The sequence below is a fragment of the Engystomops pustulosus genome, chromosome 5 (genome assembly GCF_040894005.1).
Source record: "Engystomops pustulosus chromosome 5, aEngPut4.maternal, whole genome shotgun sequence".
In the NCBI taxonomy this organism is placed as follows: Eukaryota; Metazoa; Chordata; class Amphibia; order Anura; family Leptodactylidae; genus Engystomops; species Engystomops pustulosus.
Window position 1 is genome coordinate 70,580,151 of NC_092415.1, and position 21,780 is coordinate 70,601,930.

The 21,780-nt window shown below is 38.0% G+C and overlaps 1 long non-coding RNA gene across 1 annotated transcript in view; it reads right to left on the reverse strand.

Annotated features, from left to right (window-relative positions):
• Positions 1–1,518: 1,518 nt before the first annotated feature.
• LOC140134044 (uncharacterized) overlaps positions 1,519–21,780 on the reverse strand; it is a 34,678-nt gene continuing 14,416 nt past the window's right edge. Inside the window, exons 2-3 of the long non-coding RNA XR_011856038.1 lie at positions 7,324–7,644; positions 1,519–2,012 (exon numbers count right to left, since the gene is read on the reverse strand). This is a non-coding gene — a long non-coding RNA (uncharacterized lncRNA). The remainder of the gene's footprint in view (positions 2,013–7,323; positions 7,645–21,780) is intronic.

Genomic DNA, 21,780 nt, shown 5'->3' on the forward strand with positions numbered 1-21,780 from the left:
CAGTAAATACCTACAGGCATAAGTAGCCAAGAACAAAGTTTCAACACAATACACATGCTGCAATATTCCATAGCAATTCTGCTATTGTCACTATGAAAGATGTATTTCAAAGGCCTTTAGCCATACTTATGTATATTGTTTTTCTGGTATATACCTATGTTTGGAGAACCACCACATACTTTTATGTATGTTTTTAGGTCAGATAACAAATGTGTTTTTATCCATTTGTACTAATAAAGAATTTGAATTCTGTGGAACCTTGCAGTGAGTGTATTGCGTTGAAACATTGGTCTCAGCTACCTATAGGTATTTATAGTTTGATAGCTATACTCAGTGACGTCACATGTGAGCTGAGCTCATACACTATTCTGACAATATAGGTAATTTTACGGCGGCCGGAATTAGACACAGATTTCATGCACAAATTCATGTACAGATAATCCACTTTGTAAACTACATCAGAGTCTACATAAATAAAATGAAGACTCTCATGAACACTATGTGGGGATTTATCAGTGTATTTGCCTGGTTATCCACTGGTTTTATTTTTGCGATTGTTGTGTCACTGTTGAGTTTTTGCAGGTTTTTATACAATATGTGAGCAAAGAGCTCACTGAAATCACCATGTTTCAAATGTTGCAATAAAAAATGCAATTGCTCATTGACAGGGAGTTTGGCTTAATTTAGTAGATTATGCAGGATTTTCCGCATTTTATTATTCAATTCACACTCAAGTTATGCAACTTTTTAAGGTGCAAAAGGTGATCAATTCTCCCCAATGCAGATTTTTTTAAATTGCAAACTTACAAGTTTCTTAGCTGGATTTTCTTTAAAGGAAATCTACAATCAAAATCAAACATGGATGAAACTAGGGACACTTACTCCTAGATCCAGGCACTGTGACTGTAGTAATATTTGTTATCCATGGCAACTTTTAAAATTATGCAGGTTCATAGGCTGTTGCAGGTGCACTTCCCCCTCCCACTACTGAAACACCGTCTGCTACAGTAAGATTACATCAGGCAGAGGGAGGGGTGATGGAGTGGGCGGGAGGGGGGTGTAACAACTTGTAAAGAAGTGGGCCAGAGAGGCATTGGTAACACACCCAGGAGACCTTTAGGCTCACTAGCATTATTTTAAAAGTTAATTTTAAAATGAAGGTGTCCCTGGTTTATCATGCTCGATTATAATCATTTAAATGTGCAAATGTAATAAATGCAAATATAGTCAATTTGATTTTGTTTGCAGAATTAGTTCAGACAATCCTGATCATGTGTTGTAAGCCTACCAGTGCAGGTATTATGACACAATTGATTATAACCTAAAGACACAGGCCATGCATCAGAAATGGTGCCACGTCCAGGCTCCTAACGCAAAACAATAGGTTTGAAACACAAAATATGTTTTCCTTTTACAACAGAGTTCTATGGGGATTAGATGTCATTTATAAAAAAAATAGCCACTATAGTAGCAGTACAAATCTTTTTATGTATGGTAGTAGTAAAAACAAGAGCAGTACAGAAGAAACATGCACAATAAAAGACACAGTCAAAGTAAGCCAGGAACTCCAAAAAAATCAAGGTAGAATTTTTGTTACACATAAAAAAGCTTTACAGTGGACTAAGCACAATTTTGATATACAAACATTACTTCAGAACAGCCCAATGTTTTCATAGATCACACAGTCAAATGCACTTAGCTTCAGAGTATGTACATTATGTTCCTTGGATTGCTGGGGTTTCTTTGCGTATTTCATAATCACTATTTACTTCTTTGCTTTTTTGTCACACTGTTTCTTCTTTTCTTATGCAGTTAATCTTTTTATTATAGAGAATAACAACTATAGAATATAGAATTCAGATTTTCCTCCTGGTGTCTAAGACTGCATGAGCATGTAAATGCGAGGACTGCAGTCATGCTTGATGAATTTACTGCTTCCAAACTCCATCGCTTCTTGCATAATTTCAAGCCACTAGAGTTATAGTTGCCTTAAGGATAAAAATGTCTTCATCCTAAAGGAAGAAACACATCAATAAAACCACACTCTTCTTTATTTTACAAAAACAAACATGCCTGTGGGATAAGTGGTTCACTGGCTGCTATAGATTATCATTAAAATATCAAGATGTTCCTTATAAATATTTGCCATCTTGAAAGCTAACATGGCTTTTACTTGAGCCAAGCTGACCACAGGCATAAGATTGCAGCCATCTGAATTTGCAGACAGTAAGAACTTCCTACCCAACTCTCCACCCCATACAGACCGGATGGATTTACACATAGAGCATACCAAGAATGGGGTAGGGGATAAACTGGATTCCAATACAGTTTAAAGCAATGGCAGAGCAATGAACCATAAACTTCTTGTCCAGCCATTTACATTGTAGCTATGTATTAAAGAAAGTTGCCATAGGGAATTCACCAGAAGAGACTAGGAAGGATGCCAATATGTGTAGCATAAAAACAGGTGACAACAATTCGTTCTCTAAATATGAGTGGGTGGGATTTATTCTGATTGGATTTCAAATTGTTTTCCAAATGGATGAGATTGGATGGATGCTTTGTATGTTTTTGTTTTGTTAAAATGTATAACATTCTTAACAGCAATAATAATCTTCATTTATATAGCACTATCAAATTCTGCAGCGCTTTACAAAACATAGGGGACATGTACAAATATAATATTACATTACTGATTAAAAACATTCATATGGAACAATAGGAGTGAGGACCAGCGTGCAAGAGCTTACAATCTATGAGGATGATGCACGCGATGTAAGAGCTTGTATAATGGTCCAGTCATTCTTTATAAAGGAACAGTGTAAAAAATGTAATTAATATAGATTATGCTGCTTGAACCAGTCATCAGCCACTATCTTATACAGAGTCCAAGCTTGGTAAATATCTGGTGTTAGCTGGTTAACTGATGGGAGGACATAGGATGGATTAGTAAAAGGAGAGTTGACATTTTTCTTGCAGTTAGTGGGGCACATTTATTTACCCGGCCTGCGGAGTTCACCGAAAGTGCATTGTCTGACGATAATGCACTGTGCCGCAATTCACTAGGACTGTGCGCCCGATATCCTGCATGTGTCGCTTCCCCGCTCAGTTCCGCAGGAGTTCACCTTCTTCCTCCTGGGGCATGTAAGTGCATTGTCTTGCGAAACAATTTGAAAGTTGACAGCAAGACCCCCAATTTGTGTTTTATGCAAACCAACGCATCTGCGCCAAAAAGGATCACATGCGACACAATCCCAGCGCAGACACCTGTTAAATACCTGTCCAAGTCGTGCAAACCCCGAAAAAGGTGCAAAGTCCGACGACCCTTAGTAAATAAGCCCCAGTGAGTGTGATAGGCCTGGGTTCTAAAAGCATGTTTGAAACTTTGGAGGTTGGAGACTCGGGAGAAGTCCTGGAGATGTGCATGAGAGGTTTGAATTAAGGTAGAAATTATTATATTATCACTGGCAGATTGAAAAGAACGGGTTGAGGGATAGACTGAGATAAGAGAAGAGAGATAGTAAGGTACATTACTAGGAAAAGCTTTGTTAGTGAGGTTTATTATTTTAAACTGTATTAGGAAGGAGACTGGCAACCAGTGCAGTGATTGGCACAAACTGAAGGCATTCATGTAGCTGTCGGTCATAAAAGAGAAGCTTGGCTGCTGCAGTAAGAGAAGATTGTAGACGAGAGATTTAGTTTGTAAAAGACCAATAAGTAGGGAGTTACAGTAGTCTAGTTGAGAGTGAATCAAAGCAAAAATTTGCATTTCAGAGGTTTCAATTGTAAGAAATGGGCGGATTCTGTAGATGCCTCGGTGATATAGTAATCCCACACAACGAGATGGAGAAGTAATGGTTGGGTCGGTTAGTAGATGGTGGAAAGAGAAGAAGTTCAGTCTTAGAAAGATAAGACAGAAGACAAGGATGTTAGAGACAGTGACGCGCAAAAGTATAAAGTTGGATATCATCCAATCCCACTCCCCTCTCCCTGTGTCTGTCAGTGAGACAGACTATAAGAGAAATCTGTATGGTGGCTGACGCCATTAGAACAGACTTAAAGGGAACCTACCACCGCCAAAGATTAAATAGATGGCGGAGTAACGTGGCTACTGGGGCGTGGAGTAGCTGCGACTAGTAGCCTCATGTCCGGCTACACCACGCCCCAGTAGCCGCATAAAAAAATTTACATATGCCTCCAATAAAGTTTTCTAAAAGACACCCGGGATGTGAGGATTAGCCCAAAAAAGTGCTATCCTCACGTCCCATTCATCCACCTACCACCCCTTCTACCTTTATAGGTAGAATCGGGGTGGTAGGTTCCCTTTAAAGGACATCTATTACCAGATCAAGGATTGTAAACCTAGCACACCGACATACTGGTATGTGCCCCCTCTGACAGGTTCTGCTGTTCTTTTAGCTTCATAGGCCCTTGTTTTTAAGAAAAAATGCATTAAAAATTATGCAAATGACCTGAGGGGCTCCAGACTCTATTAAATCCTAGAGAGCCTGGAGTCCCTCGTACTCATTTGCATAATTTTAAAAGCCTTTTTTTTGTTAAAACCATGGCATAAGAAGATAAAAAAGAGCAGATCCTGCCAGAGGGGACACACACCAGCATGTCAGTGTGCTTGGTTTACAATCCTTGATCTGGTGAACGATGTCCTTTAAGGTATCAGAAACAGGAAGCTGTGTATATATGCAGAGGGCAACACAATGAGAACAGGGAAAGGGTGAAGCTCTCAAAGGAGGTAAAGGTACATATATATATAAATGTCTAATGTGTGGGGGTTATGCTTCTTCACACAAGTCACCAAAACAGCAATGTCCAATAATGGAAGGTTTATTTAAAACAAAGTCACTAATAAACATAAACAGCTTTCTTCATCAGGGTGCAAAATAAAGGCATAACATAAAGTTGACTTTTTCTTCAGGCAAAAGGCTTTAACATAAGACAGGTAATCCTCACCATACAGTCTGTAAAGTTACAGCAGAGTCCTCCAGCATCTCTGACCCAGTCCTGAGACAACAGCAGGAGAAAGACACCAGACCAACACTTCAGGCTTGGAGCCACACACTCTCATCTCTGCTAAAGCTCCAGGCTAATAAATGCAAGGCAACACCTGGCCTGGATACATGGGAGTAGTCATCCCACCCAGCTCTCAGACTACTTCAGTAAAAGCTGGCCCGGATCAGCTGCAGCAAGCAGCTATACTACTTTTAAATAAGGGTCAGAAACCTAAGGTTCCTGACAAAGATTAGCGGCTTACTTCACTGAGGCCAGGCACCTCGGTGACACGTATCGGCCCTCAACCACGATACCCTGTGCGTTATAACAAATGGAACGGGTTTATTGAAAATGGGCAACCCTTTCAATAGTTAAACTGACTGAATGAAAATTTAACAGTACCAGCAATATCACCAGCATAAGTGTTCTCATCCTGATGTACAAGGTCACAGCTAATCAGGATGAGACCACTCGTCCTACATCCTAGAGGAGTTAATATAAATTAATTGTTGGATGAATTTGGAACTCATTTTCTATATCTTCATCATATCAGCAAGTTTTCCTGTAAAATAAGTAGCAAGGATGTGGACATTGATTTAGGGGCCATAAGATTTGGCAGTACTAATGATTATTAAATAGAAACTGAACTACTCCAGAAATGGTTATGTCAAGGCCATTTGAAGATGTTGCATGTTATTAAAATTGTATTAAGATTCTTTGCTTGCACTTTGAAGGAATCTTACGAGTTCTCCTGTAAAATCTACTCAAGTTAAACGTAATCAAACCCTTCTCAGAGAATCAAGGCTGAACGGAGAGCAGAATTTAAGACCAAAAGCTTTTTTGCAAATGGTGCAAATCCATTTCCTTTCATTTTACAGAAGAGTAAATCTAGTTTATGAAGTGGTATCAAGTTGAAGGTTTAAATTCAGTGTAATAGAACCCATGGTTTGGGGTTGGATTACACCCTGGTGTGAAAGTTTTGAATTCAGGGCTCTGTTAGAGGGAAGGGAGGAGTTGGTTCAGTTGTTTCTGATTTGTCTGCTCTTTTGTCACGGATGTTGAAATATTTCTCTTCTACCTATGAACGACATTGCAACAACATTATAACAAAATGGATTATATTAGAATTGCTGTTGACTAATATCCTTTAAAGCACTCTCTATAGTTTTTTGGACTTAAAATAATAAAAATTGGTAATAAAAAATCTACTCTACTTTTATGTACATGCATCCTGCATGCGCTTCTCAACCCTCCACTGTCCATGAGGAATTGTGCAGCATGCTCTATCTTTTTTCCAACAATGGCATGATATGGTGACATGCGTTTATGTGCTCACCGTACCATGTCATGCACAATGGACTTATTTAGCAGTCATATGCTAGCTTCTGTTCATACAGCTAGCATATGGGTGCCATATACATTTATGTGGAAGGGGCCTAGGGCAGGGAGGGGAGGATCAGCGCTGCTGTTCCGTGGCGAAGCAAGGATTCCCTGCATTATACATCACTACGAAGCTCAGAGTCCCATCATCTGTACTTTGGAGATGTAGAAAAATGTAACCATACCCTTAGTTCAAATCAAAACAGCAGCTCTAGGAAGCTGTTCTGGCATCATGCAAAGAAATTCAAGCAGAAACTCTCCAAAAATTCACAATGGATGCAATAATTGTGAAGGTGATTTCAAAGAAGGATCCTATGTTCTCAGTAACTTGGCCTATTAGAATGTTGAATGTTTGTGGATTGAAACAGTTTTTGATTTCAGTGAATGTGACCTCCTGCTGCAAATTCAACAAATGACCATTTTTAGTTCTTTACAACCTATAAAATGTTTTTTAAATTCTGCTGTGCATAATAATTTGGAAATGTTCATTTTGAGTTATTTTAGAATATACTGTAATCATTGTGAGGTTTGTTCAAAAACAATTTGATGGGTGATGACTTTTATTATACTGTCATTTAGGAAAATCAGAAATAAACATAATTTGCATAATAATTTGGAACGTGGTGTATACACATATATACACACACATATAGTATATACACATATATAACTTACTTTTTACATATACATACACATTACACACTATACACTATATATATATATATTAATATACACACACAACTCACCATACATACTTACCTACACCTATCTTTATATAAAAAATACACCTTACTATATACTATACGCTGTACTGTATACACTATATATCTAATATATAAAGCTGAGTGTGCATGTGTATGTATGTATGTATGTACCTGTACATTTAATATATACACAAACAAATAATACTTTTACTGGATGAACATATACACTAACCTGTCATGGCAGCTGCTGTGTTTTGTGATCTTCCCTCCATCTTCTCTTGAACTGACGACAGCAGGAAGCTCCGGATATAGTGTGGAGAAGGGGAGAGGTCACAGGGTAACACATACAGCTGCTTCCTTCTCAGCACGGACAGCAGTGGTAAGTCTTGCTCCATCCACCTCCTCCATAGTCTACCAATGGAACGGCCTGATTCTAACAGAGAGCAGGCAGACTGCATGTGTGCTGGTGTTATGGGCCCACCACGAGCATCAGGCCCTGGGCGACCGCCCATAACGCCCTAATGAAGATTCGGCTCTGCATCCAGGGCACAGGCTTTTGACAAAAAAATAAGATAAAAAAAATAAGGGCATAAAAATAAATAGAAGCACACACTTATCTACCATTCAGAAGAGTGTTCAGAATCCAAGCACTTTGTCAATGAAATGTAAATTTTAGGGAGTTTAGATTATACGCTGATTTTAACACCTGCAATGTGCTACATTTTAATTTACAATTATACATTTCTAATGTAGATTTTTATTTCACCCGGCATCCTAGCTGTATACTTTATTTCCTGAATGTAGAATATCATATGGTGAAGTTAGTGATATAAATATGTAGTACTGCTTCTGTGATATCTATGGTTTGCTTTTCCTACCTTTCTCAATGAGTATAGAGGCTTTATATGCACTTTTTGGTTGCATTATGTTACCTGCTTCACATATTAATGGACCATTACTAAAAAGTGAAAAAATGGGCCATTAATTCTGACCAGCTTGACTCCTAGCTGACAGCTGAACATTTGCAGTCTTGTCAGGCCATGTGCCTTTAGATAAGGTTCACCATATGGCCGTGTCAGCCAGTGCTGAGGTGACTCTAATTATCTTTCTTGTTTTTGACAACTGCATGAAACTATTACATTTAGTGACACCACCCATTGTTTGCATGCTGTGCATTCATTTACTATGTACATTCTTGTTACCATTTGGTTTCCATTTTATTTAACTAAAAAAGGGAAAGTATTTTAAAAAATGCTTCATCTCTTTGTTAACCCCATAACGTCGAGGCCCTTTTTCGTTTTTGCGTTTTCATTTTTCACTCCTTACCTTCAAAAATCTATAACTTTTTTATTTTTCCATTAATATTTTCATGATTTTTACTGTTTATTTATATTTATATGAATACTAGGTAAACGGGGTGATTTGAATTTTTAGGTTTTTTTAATATATATATTTTTTAACTTTTTCCTTTTTTTTTTACTATTTTTCAGGCCCCCTAGGGTACTTTAACCCTAGGTTATCAGATTGATCGAACCATATACTACAGTCAGTCCCCGGGTTACATACAAGATAGGGTCTGTAGGTTTGTTCTTAAGTTGAATTTGTATGTAGGTCGGATCAGTATACTTTATCATTGTAATTCCCAGACAAATTTTTTTTGGTCTCTGTGACAATTGGATTTTAAAAATGTTGTATTGTCATAAGAACCAGGATTAACGATAAAGCTTCATTGTAGACACCAGTGATAACTGTTATAGCTGGTTATTGTAGCCTAAGGCTAAAGTACAGTAAATTGCCAACATCCAGAGGTCCGTTTGTAACTAGGGGTCATCAGGTGTTCTTAAGTAGGGGACCTGTACATATTTGGCAGTAAATGGGGATTTTCCTCCTCATTCATTACAATGTGACGATTGACAAGACCAAGACCCTCAAGACCTGAGGCTGACATGGCAACTGATTGCTGCCCCCCTGATGATGTCATGGGGAGCGACGATCTTCGCGGATGTTACTGATAAGTGTTTGAAAATTTGAAAATGGGAGAGGAGAAATCCTCTGCAAAAGCCATATCAAAAATCTGAATGAAAGACTGCAGTGAATCCTCACAGTTGATAGGTTGACCACCTCATTCCTAGTGGCTCTATTGAACCTCCTTGTAAAAGATGTTTTTAAACAGAAGAACTTCTTCTCATTGGTCAGGGGATTGTAATCTTTTTCTTCTTTATACTCTCTGTGCAAGTAGCTGGGGCTTTTTTGAGGAAGCATCTCCTTCCAGGGACACAAGGTAACCTCATTAATAGTGGTCAAGCAGTTAGCTCCCTGTTAATGTGATGGTTAAGTAGTGGAATACCCTGATGTGAGTCCCCTGGGGACCTTTTTCCTCCATTAATTTTTTTAAGAAATTCCTTGCAGGACTAATTTGCAAAATATTCTGAACTCTGCTGATATCTCTTTAGGGATCTTTTTTTCTCACTTTGGACTCCCCCATTGAAAGTACTTTTGCCTTATTGAGGAAACTTCTAGCTTTACTGGTTGAACAACCACCTACTTTCTGCTGGCCCACTGGGAATGACCTTCTCCTTTTTGCAGACTCCTTGGGAAATTTCCTCCTCGCTAGCTGCTTTACCAACCATGACTCTTTAAGATAATTTTTGTGACATTTGGAAGCAATCAGATGATTGCTTGTTCATGTTCCATGGTGGAAAGAGTAAAAAAGTGAAAGAAAAATATTATTGAATAAAAAGTAAAGCAATAAATCAATAAAAATGCCCGTAACCCCATAGCATACAAAGAGACATATATCACTAAAAAAGTCTAAATCCCAACAAAAGACAAACCCCACATATATAGTATAACCACGTCCATAACAACCCGTAGAATAAAATTCTATCATTATTGAACCCGCACGATGAACACTGTAAAAAAAATGTAAAAAAACTGCCAAAAATGATGATTTTTTACCTATTGAATCCCACAAAAAATGCAATAAAAAGTGATAAAAAAAACATATCTACTCCAGATATTGTTGCAAAGTACAACATGTACCGCAAAAAACAAGCCATCAACCAGCTCTGTAGCCAAAAAAGTAAAATTGTTATGCCACTTGAAAGACAGCAATGCAAAAATGATAGATTTTTCCCCACAACAGGGTTTTATTTGGCAAATTTAGTAAAACAAAAGAACAAATATTCAAGTCTGGTATCCCCATAATTGTATCGACCCATAGAATAAAGCTAACATGATTATTAGGCTTTATGTTATGTTAACGCGAAAAAAAAGTAAAAAATCCAGTACAGAATTGATGCTTTTCTACTCCTGCCCTCAAAAAAAAAGTTCCTACACTTTCAACAATAGGGGATACCAACCCCAAAGTGGTAACACTGGAAAAAGGATCTCATCCCGTAAAAAAAATGCCAATGCATCACATGGCCCCAATAACAAAAAAGCGAAAACTTTGTGGCCTGCAAAAGGGGCCAATGAGAAGACTAAAATCCTGGCAGCTCCAGGGCGCTCCTTCCCTTCTGCGCCTCGCTGTGCACCCATAAAACTAGTAATGGCCACATGTAAGGTGTCTCTGTACTCGGGAGAAATTGCATAGTAAATTATAAGGTGGGTTTTCTTTTTTTATCTTATGTAAATATGTAAATTTTAGGGCTAAATGAACATATAACCAACAAAATTTGACCATACTAAAGTTTACCTCCATTTTGATGTACTTTCTATGCAGATCTGAAGGGGTTAACAATTTTCATAAAAGTTGTTTCTTAAAGTTTGAGGGGTGCAGATTTGAAAATGGGTTGATTATATAGGGAGTTTTTGATTTTGAATATGTAAAATTTCATTCAAAACAATATTTATCCCCAAAATAGTCAATTCTGAAAATACTGAAAACCTATGTTTGATTTGTAAGCCGCGTGACATCAAAATAAATCATCCAGTCATTTTAAAAATTATGAAAATGTAAGGTAGACATATGGGAAATGTTATTCAGCAATTTATTTGGGTGGTAAATCTATCTGCCTGAAAATGCAATGATTGCGGATTTCAAAAATGTCAATTTTTTCAAAAAATTCATCTTTTTTTTGTAAACAAACTTCATCAGCCAAAATCAACCACTAAAACGAAGTACAACATGTGAGGAGAAAACAATCTCAGAATCGCTTTGATAAGTAACAGTGTTTAAAAGTTATAACCATATAAAGAGACACATGTCAGAATCCAAAAAATGGGGCTGAGCCTTAAGCTAAAAAATGGCTACATCGTTAAGGGGTTAAAAAGGTTAGCATTTCATACTGCACATGATGGGGACAGTCTAGGGTGGAACCTTACCTAACAGGTTGCCTTTCATGTATACACATTGGAAACATGGAGTTTGCACTGAGAAACCTGTGAAGTTAATTCTATACATTCAACATTTAAGAGAACCTGTCATAAGTTTATGCCACCTAGTATGGAAGCAAAGCTGCTCTTACTTTAGCTAAAAAGGCGCAAAAATACAATTGGCTACTAACACTAATCAAAAGAATAAAATATATCAGACACACAGTTTCTAAATTGTGTCTATTCATGAAAAATTGTAAATCAATTCCCAGCACTTCAGTTTCCAGGAGAGTTTTGTAATCATACCATTGGACGTGAAAATGGATTTATATTTGAGGACTGTTACTTGACATGGAGTACTGGAGAAGAGTCCTTACACCGCTGTTTTAGGTGATCTCTACATTCAAACTTCATCCCCTCTGGTGTAATACGTAATCAGAAGTCTGGTACTGATCTTACTCAGAGGGTGGGGCTGTACTCAATTGGGTGTATTCTCACACCCCATTGTACCAAACCCAGCTACAATCCCGGAAAAGAAATGCATTTTTCGAAGTATCACTGCTACTAGCACAACTTTCCATTGTCAACACTGTTTGTAGCTTTGTTTGTCCAAAACTACTGGGAAACGTCTAAAAGTCATCAAGGTGTTTTACATGTTTCAGGAACACCCATAGAAAGTGTTTTCTTATTTATATAACCTAATGCCTTTCAGGGCACCAAGCTAGAAACAAGACACAAAACCTGTAAATGACAAAAAGAATGATGAACACATTAATAATGTAAATTCAGGTCTCGTCTATGGTTAGGTCATCTAGACTAGACTTATGCAACCTGTGAATAAAGCTTTTCGTCTTTAATATTGATAGCAAATAATTACATGAACACTTTTCCACACTGGGACATGAGGAAATAATCATTCATTATCGGCTCATCAATCACAAAAGTCCTGCAGAGAAACAACTAATGAAGAATTAATAGCTCTGAATTATCAGGCAGTAGTAAAGCCATTTACTACTAAATATTTAAAATGACTTCATTTATATTTCTAGTAAAATGGAGACCAAGGCTTATTGAAAGTGAGCACCAGAATCTACTACAGTCTAGAAAGGTGTAATGAGCAAAGTGATCAATCAACCAAAAAGCAGTTCTCATCAATCAGTCACCATTAAAATAAATGAGTTAATAAAATGCAGATCGTCATGTACAGAGGCATAGCGAATGTGTGGGATAGAAGTAAAAAAAATCTTCCGGTATGACAAAGCAGGAGTCATGGTGAAGCTGCATTAAGATTAGGTCTATAAAATACCAGAATAGAAGTCCAGAATCTTAGTCACTTTTTATCTGTTATGAATCACTTTGAGAAGATGGAGGAGTAGATGCTGGTCTTGAACCATCCTTTAGGTATCACATCAACTATAAGAATCTCACCTTTCGAAATAGATTTGTATCAATAGCTCCCATTCCCAACTATGTATTTAACTTCCTGTATCTCCTGTTCTATAGGACACAGAAAATCTTTGAGCCAATAATGCAAGAAGGGGCCAATGCAGTAAAGTACAGAGAGCATGTATACAATATGGATTAGGGTTACTGTTCAATATGATTTGATATTTTTAACAAAGTAAGGTTACCGTATATGTATTTGGGGAATTTTATCTCAATAATCTCATTGATTGAAGTTATTGTATGAAGTAGAGGACTCTAGTAATGGAATGTAATTATCCAGTACCCTCCTGAAAATATGTATTGACAATCATTTCAATGAAAGCAGAGTAGCAACAATTATTATTCAGGAATATACATTTTTACAAAATTACATTTTTATTGCAGAACGGTTCACTGTTTAAGGCCAATTTGAATACTATTGGATAAAAATTTTTGGCCTGCAATCTCCACTTGAGTTGTTCTATAGGTTGTTCAGTCAAGTCCATGCTTCTCCCAACATTCAGCAAACTAGACTCATCAATCAGACAGTATAGCAATATGTTGAAACCCCCAACACACACATCTTCTAAAGTTATTGTCAAAGGCGTTTTGGATTTGAGGTTGGCAAATCAACTCTCATCATTGCAACTTCCATGCTCTATGACTTAGGACTCAGTGCTATGGTTCCTAAATGATTTCACTTTTTATAGTAGAAAAGAGAGGTAGGCAGCGATCCAAGTGTTGCTGTGTGTTTTTGGAAATCAGAGTTGGTGCTCACAGCTGATGGTCCAGGTGCACCAATATTGATTCATTTAATGGAGGAAGTCACAGCACTCGCAGAATCCAAGCATATTGATACAACATTTCGATTCACCGAGAATCTTTATCCATACAGGGAAAAAGATTCTTGGTGAAGTGAAATGTCGTGTTAATATGCTTGCATAAAATATAGACTACAAGTTTTTTATTTCTACAAGTGCTGTGACATCCTCCATTAAATGAATTTACTTTTTTTATAGTACCACTCCTAGTTAAACATAAGAACATTTTTATGAGCTAACTTCTTCCTTTGGTAGCACCCCTCTTCCTTCCCATTCTCTTGTACTAAGAGATGTGTCCCAGTACTACTGCTTACAGTCCTCATAAGATGAAATCATATAATTAAGCACATTAGTGTCACTGCCACTTTCGTCTATTAAAGGGGTATTCCGGGAATATGAACGTCTGATACAAAAACCCATAATGCTATAAATAAATTAATACAACAAGACTCAATGTCATTAGTCACAAAATAGAGCTGAAAAAGTTTGATTTTATGATCCACAAAAAGCTACAGCCTCTCTAAAGTTTGCAGAATTATCATAAACATGGCCGCCACTGGAAATTGCAAGTCCCAAGATCCTTTAGTTCTTAGTAACTCCTCCTCCCTCTTTTGCTCTGCTCCCAATGATGATCTAACAGACTGTCCTGCTCTGTTACCACAGTAATGATGTGTAACTGCCATCACTGCACATTACCTCATTGAGATGACGTCTCACCACAATTCTGGCCATACTGGATGCACTGCACCCAACCTACTACAGCCAAACGTAGTGGTGATCACATGACCTGACCAGGCAGGTGCAGGACATATGATGTGGACATGTGACCAGAGGCCATCTTCTGTCCTGTGTCTGCTCTGCACGGAGAGAAAATCAGTGGACTGATTAAAGGGCCAGTAGCATTTTAATTCTTCATTACAGTGTATGTCCACAGCATTTTTCTGCTAAGGGGAGCAACATTTTAAATAACAACTAATTACACATTAGCTTATATTTTAATGACCCTTTGTATATGAATTATGCTTAATCCTGGAATACCCCTTTAAGTTTAGCATGGAACGGAACAAAACTATTTTCACATTTTCTAAACTGACGGAGAATTATGCAACTTTTAAAATGCAAATATAATGAGACAGACATGGGAACAGATTGATATGAGGAATCATTTTGAAAGGAAGGGAACAAGAAAATAGCTACAGATGGACATCATCATAGCTTAATTGTCTATGGCTACTAGAGAGTTTTACTGAAGAAGAGATCTTGCTGTGTATTTCACATAAGTGATCTGACAAAGCAGTATTACACTAAATTATAGTCCATGTACATTTACCACTACTTACTAAACTTCACTTACTGATCAGTTCAGAGGGAAAGAAACCATTACTACAAATTTATATCACTGTATGATAGGATGTACTGAGTACATGAAATAATGATGGAATAAGAAATGTACCAAAAGACAGTAGTAACACATTCATAATAAATGGAAGAAGAAAAGATTGTGGTGAAGAAATGTCTCTTCTTCTAGACATAAGGTTAAAAAACTACTTTTTAATTCAGCAGAAATATAGTCATTTTACTGATTAAGAAAGGAATATGCAGATGTGCATGTGCATTTATAGCTCATTACTAGGCTTCCTGCCTTGGACTTATTATTATTGTCATCCTGATTCACTAATTCACAAATAATACTAACCCTGGAGAAGCAGCTGAATTTCAGGTGTAGCAGGCACGCAGCTGTGGATCTTCATCACCGCCAACCTCTGTATACAAACAGAGACTGGCAGTGGCGGGCTGGGCTGTGGGTGAATGGGAGTGCCAGCCAGCCCCCCAGTCATACATAAGATTTTTATTTATTCAAGGACAACCCCTTTAAGTGTGTCAATTTCACTGCACACATAGACTAAATTACAAATACCCTCTTATTTATAATCTTGTTCTAAATGACTATCATACCCATTGTATACAATATATTGTGGATAACATTCCTTAACATTCCAATTATCCAGATAGTATCATTAGTAGATAATGTTGAAAAAAGACATTGTGGGAGATTTATCACTATGCTGTGTTCTATAAATATCTTTGAAGCTCCATTGCTTTTCAGATTTATTAAAGTGGCGTTGGCCAATCTGGTATTTTTTAAAAAATAATTGCAAAATAATCGCAAGTTGTGTAATCACAAAGATTATCAACAAAAATACAACATTTCAGAGATGTAATTTCAACCTGTCTCCATCAGCCCTGGTGTATACAATTTTGATGCCCCTGGAGACGGACATAAATCTTCTGACTATGGTCAGATTCTCCTCATGAATAGCATCACTTGTCTGCACAGTGCAGTTTTCTCTGCCTCCTGTCCCTCCCCTGCATTACAAGACAAGGTAAGACACTGGCAAGCAGCAGTATGCAGAGTTTACTCTACAAGCTAGATAAGGGTCTTTATCCAGGTGAGGTGGAGGGAGGCATACAAAGACCTGACTCTGTGTGAGTGTCATTTTGTTATATATCCCTGTCATGGATGTCATCATCTCTGATATCTAATCTCTAACCTGTCTCATCTCTCTTTTTCTATGTGTCAAATACTAGTAGAATGTTCAGAACCAAAATAAAAGTGTAGATAAACCTAGATCCTCATAATTCCAGCACATTGTCAACACACAGCATCTCATAGCACACGGGGATCATAATGTATCTGCTTAGAGATACACATTCTGGAATTTATACTGACCATCAGTGAGTGATAAGAGCTAAAACAGCAATTAATCTGAGTAAAATTGTAAAGTAAGGTAGTTAAAAATGATTTGTGTAAACATCTCTAGGGAATTAAAATTTGAGAACTTTCTTTCATGGGCAAAGCTTTAACTTAATTTATCAAAAATAAATAAATGAAGCAAAAAGTAGACTACAAACAAGGTCAGAAAACAAGAATATAAATGCAGGATACATTGTGAAAATATAAAATAGGCACTAGGCACTTCAATCAATTCTCTCTCCCATTGGGAGAGTAAAGTATAGGATAGGAAGCCACTCAATAGTATGTGAATCCTAAGTGCATAAACAGTACAATTGATTATACATCAACACAATAACACAAATGGAGCGATGAAGTGCACTATATGATCATTGGATGTAATACACTGTATATCGTGTATTTTGTAGGGCAGAAAATAAATTTATTCATTGTCAGTTGAAGAGAGAATTAACCGGTTAAGGACCGGGCCCTTTCCTGTTTTTCATGTCCATTTTTCACTCTCCACCTTCAAAAATCTATAACTTTTTTATTTTTACACGTAAAGAGCTGTGTGATGCCTTGTTTTCTGCATAACAAATTGCAATTCATAGTGATGGTATTAAATATTCCATGCCATGTACTCGGAAGCGGGAAAAAAATTCCAAATGCAGTGAAAATGGTGAAAAAACGCATTTGCGCCATTTTCTTGTGGGCTTGGATATTACGTCTTTCACTGTGCGCCCCAAATGACATGTCTACTTTATTCTTTGGGTTGGTACAATTAAGGGGATACCAAATTTGTATAGGTTTTAAAACCTATACAAAAAAAAGTGCCATTTTCGACTTTGGGCGCTATTTTCCTCTACAGGGTTAAACGCATTGAAAAACCTAAATTGAAAAAATTAATATATTTTGATAGATCGGGCCTTTTCGGACGCGTCGATACCTAATGTGTTTATGATTTTTACTGTTTATTTATATTTATGTCAGTTCTAGGGAAAAGGTTTTTTTATTTAATTTTTTTTTTTAACTTTTTTTATTTTTACTATTTTTCAGATTCCCTAGGGTACTTTAACCCTAGGTTGTCTGATTGATCCTATCATATACTGCCATATTACAGTATGGCAGTATATGGGGATTTTCCTCCTCATTCATTACAATGTGCTATCAGCACATTGTAATGAAGGGGTTAAAACTAAATAGCCTCGGGTCTTCGGAAGACCCCAGGCTACCATGGAGACAGATCGCCGCTCCCCGATGACGTCACGGGGAGCGACGATCCCAGGTAAGATGGCGGCGCCCATGCGCCGCTATCTTTTTGAGGCTGCTGGCAGCTTTGCCAGCAGCCATCTCTGTGATAACACCCGCGATCGGTACTAGCACCGATCGCGGGTGTTACCCGTAAGTCTTTGCTGCAATATGCAGCGGGCCCCAATATGCAGCGGGCCACGAATACACGGCGGGTGGTCGCGAACCAGTTAATTAGCCACATGTGAGTAGGGAGGGTGCTCGGGGGCACTATTGTCAGGGCCGCATCTGCCATGAGGCGAGATGAAAATCTCGCTCCAGGCGGCAGAATGCAGGTCCCTGTAAAGGGCGGCAAAATTTGCCGCTCTAAAGTGGGCGAATCGCCCACCAGCGAAATAAATCGCGCCTGTCTCTTTAAGACACAGGCGCGATTTATATGTGGTGCGATGCAGCGCCTTTCCGGCAGCTGCGTTGCTCCATTTAAGCAGTGACACAGCCGTCATGACGTCACGGCGCCTGTGTCACTGTGCGGAGCCGCGGCTCACAGGAGAGCTGCATGAAGACTGGAGCCGCGCGCTGAGGGAGCAGCTGCCTGCAGGTGAGTATGTATTTTATTATTTTTAATGCACTTTAATTAATTAAATGTGGCTAATAAGTGTGTGGGGAGGTTTCATGTTATACTTGGAGTGTGGGGGGGGGTACTGTAAATATTATATGGGGCTAGAAAACGTTTAATACTGGGGGGGGACGCTATATATATTATTTGGGGCCATAATTATTTTATACTAGGGGGGGACGCTATATATATCATATGGGGCCAGAATTATTTTATACTGGGGTAGGGGGGGTAATGGAATGCTATGTATTTTATTTGGGGCTATAATTATTTTATACTGGGGGGGATGCTATATATATTATTTGGGGCTATACCGTCATTATTTTATACTGGAATGCTATATATATATATTATTTGGGGCTATGATTGTTTTAATACTGGGGGATGCTATAGATATTATTTGGGGCTATAATTATTTTATACAAGGGGGGTGCTGTATATATTATATGGGGCCATAATTATTTTATACTAGGGGGGGTTCTGTATATTTTATTTGGGGATTTGGGGCTATAATTATTTTATACTGGGGGGAGTGCTATATATATTATTTGGGGATATAATTACTTTATACTAGGGGGGTGCTGTATATATTATATGAGGCCATAATTATTTTATACTGGGGAAGGATTCAGCATATATTATATGGGGCCATAATGATTTTATACTGGGGGGGTTGCTATATATTATATATCACTATATCACTAAGCTGGGGGGATGTATATGGGATACAGTATATTACTAAGCTGGGGGGATGTATATGGGATACAGTATATTACTAAGCTGGGGGGATGTATATGGGATACAGTATATTACTAAGCTGGGGGGATGTATATGGGGTACAGTATATCACTAAGCTGGGGGGATGTATATGGGATACAGTATATTACTAAGCTGGGGGGGGCTGTATATGGGATACAGTATATTACTAAGCTGGGGGGCTGTATATGGGATACAGTATATTACTAAGCTTGGGGGCTGTATATGGGATACAGTATATTACTAAGCTGGGGGGATGTATATGGGGTACAGTATATAACTAAGCTGGGAGGGCTTTATATGGGGTACAGTATATTACTAAGCTGGGGGGGGCTGTATATTGAGTACAGTATATTACTTAGCTGCAGGGGCTGTATATGGGATACAGTATATTACTAAGCTGGGGGGGGCTGTATATCGGGATACAGTATATTACTTAGCTGCAGGGCTTTATATGGGATACAGTATATTACTAAGCTGGGAGGGGACTGTATATGTGGGGCAAGATTTTATTTAAGCTGTAGGGGATCTGTATATGGGAGCTGTATATAATTTAATTGGGTGGTGAATAACGAGGCCTTTAAATATATGAGAGCAGGGCTATATAAAAACAAATTTATTGTATATATATATATATATATATATGTATATTCATTAGGGGGTGCTATATATTTATTAGTTATAGTATACAGATTACTTTGCATCATGTAAACCAAATGGTGGGGGTCTGTATTAATAAATTGGGGGTGTTGTATATTGATTGGTGCTGTACACGCTATAATTCCGTTAGAATATATACCGGTATATAATGAAGGGATGTTTTATATATGTGGTCAGATGTGTTGTGAGGGGTATATATTATTTAGGAGCACAGTGTTGTTATCCAGGAGACTTTATACAGTAAGTGACTTTGGTATTTTTAGGGACGCCGGGTGGAGATGCTACACGGAGCTGAAGATATCTGGCTGTGAATTCAGCCGTGATATGTCATGGATTGGAGAACCCGGAATAAAGTTCTACTGATGGAAGAGATTGTCATCTATAAGGTACTAGATGCCACTAATGACTCCAAGAACCTGTAGTCAGTCACACAGTGTCAGGGAGCTGTCTGTAGGGTTGTTAATTGTTAGTAAAGTTTAAGGATTTACTTAACAGGGAGCGGGGGGGCAGCATTTTAATATTCACCTCAGGCAGCAAATATGCTAGAATCGGCCCTGACTATTGTAATAACTTCTGCGTCGTCGGAGGAGATACAAACTCAGCATACAGCATATATGGAGATCAAACTGTAGGTTTCTAGATTTCGGTGTGGTGCTCTAACTGCAGTAACAGGTCATTGACATAGACTTCGTGGTAGAAAAAAGGAAAAAAGTTGGCACTCACCACCTTTAGTAAAATTCTTTTCTTTATTGATCCATTTAAAATTCGGCGTACACAACAGGGGAGGGTAGCGAAGGAGGATGCGTTCTTTTACCAGGGACGAATAGTTTCGCGCTTTGGTTAGCGCTTCATCTTGCCTCTGAAGCGCTAACCAAAGCGTGAAACGATTCGTCCCTGGTAAAAGAACGCATCCTCCTTCGCTACCCTCCCCTGTTGTGTACGCCAAATTTTAAATGGATCAATAAAAGAAAAGAATTTTACTAAAGGTGGTGAGTGCCAACTTTTTTCCTTTTTTCTACCACGAAGTAATTAGCCACATGGATTGAGCTGTGTAAAATGAAAATTAATGCAAAAATATATTAAAATATATTGCCAATTCAAGTAAATTTGGTATTCCCATCACAAGAACAGGAGACCATAACTTCCAGTTTTTGAAATATGTGTCTCTTTTGTCACAATCCAGAAACATATTGGGCACTTAAAAAGTACAGGCAGTCCCCGGGTTACATACAAGATAGGGTCTGTAGGTTTGTTCTTAAGTTGAATTTGTATGTAAGTCGGAACTGTATATTTATTCATTGTAACTGTTTTGGTCTCTGTGACAATTGGATTTTAAAAATGTTGGGTTGTCATAAGAATCAGGATTAACAATAAAACTTCATTACAGATACCTAAGATAACTGTTATACCTGTTTATTGTAGCCTGGGACTAAAGGACAAAAAATTACCAATATCCAGAGATCCATTTGTAACGAGGGGTCGTATGTAAGTCGAGTGTTCTTAAGTAGGGGACCGCCTGTATATTGAATTTTTTTTTACTTAACATCTTTGGAAGCACTCAAAACAATCACTACCTCTGCTCCTAACAATCACTGCCACAAATACAGAGTAAGGCCTCATACACAAGAGCTTTGTTTGGGTACATGTGCTAACCATTGTTAAACATCTTAATGGTACATGAGGGATCTTGGAGTCACGGTGTCGATAAGGATGTATGAAGAAAGCTCATGGACTGAGAACCCTTTAAGACATTGTGGCTTTTTGCAGCATAATGCCCACACCCACTACTGACACATATCATATTTGATAGCAGATTGTGGGTGTTTACAATTAAAATTCCATGGGCATTGACATTTAACAACCAGTGAAGCATGTGTACCAGCATGTTGTGCCTGAACATTGGCGTCTGTGGTGCCATCAGGGACTGCAATCCATTCCCATGCAGTTATATCTATATGTTTGTATTGTATTACAGAGTATGAACAATCAGACCCGCTAAGGCCCCTTCCACACTTGCGTTGCAGATCACGTCAGAGTTTGATCAGGGTGCGATCAGGGTTTGGTCAGTGAAAAGCTGACATTTTGCATGAGAGTTCAATCAGTTTTCAGTCA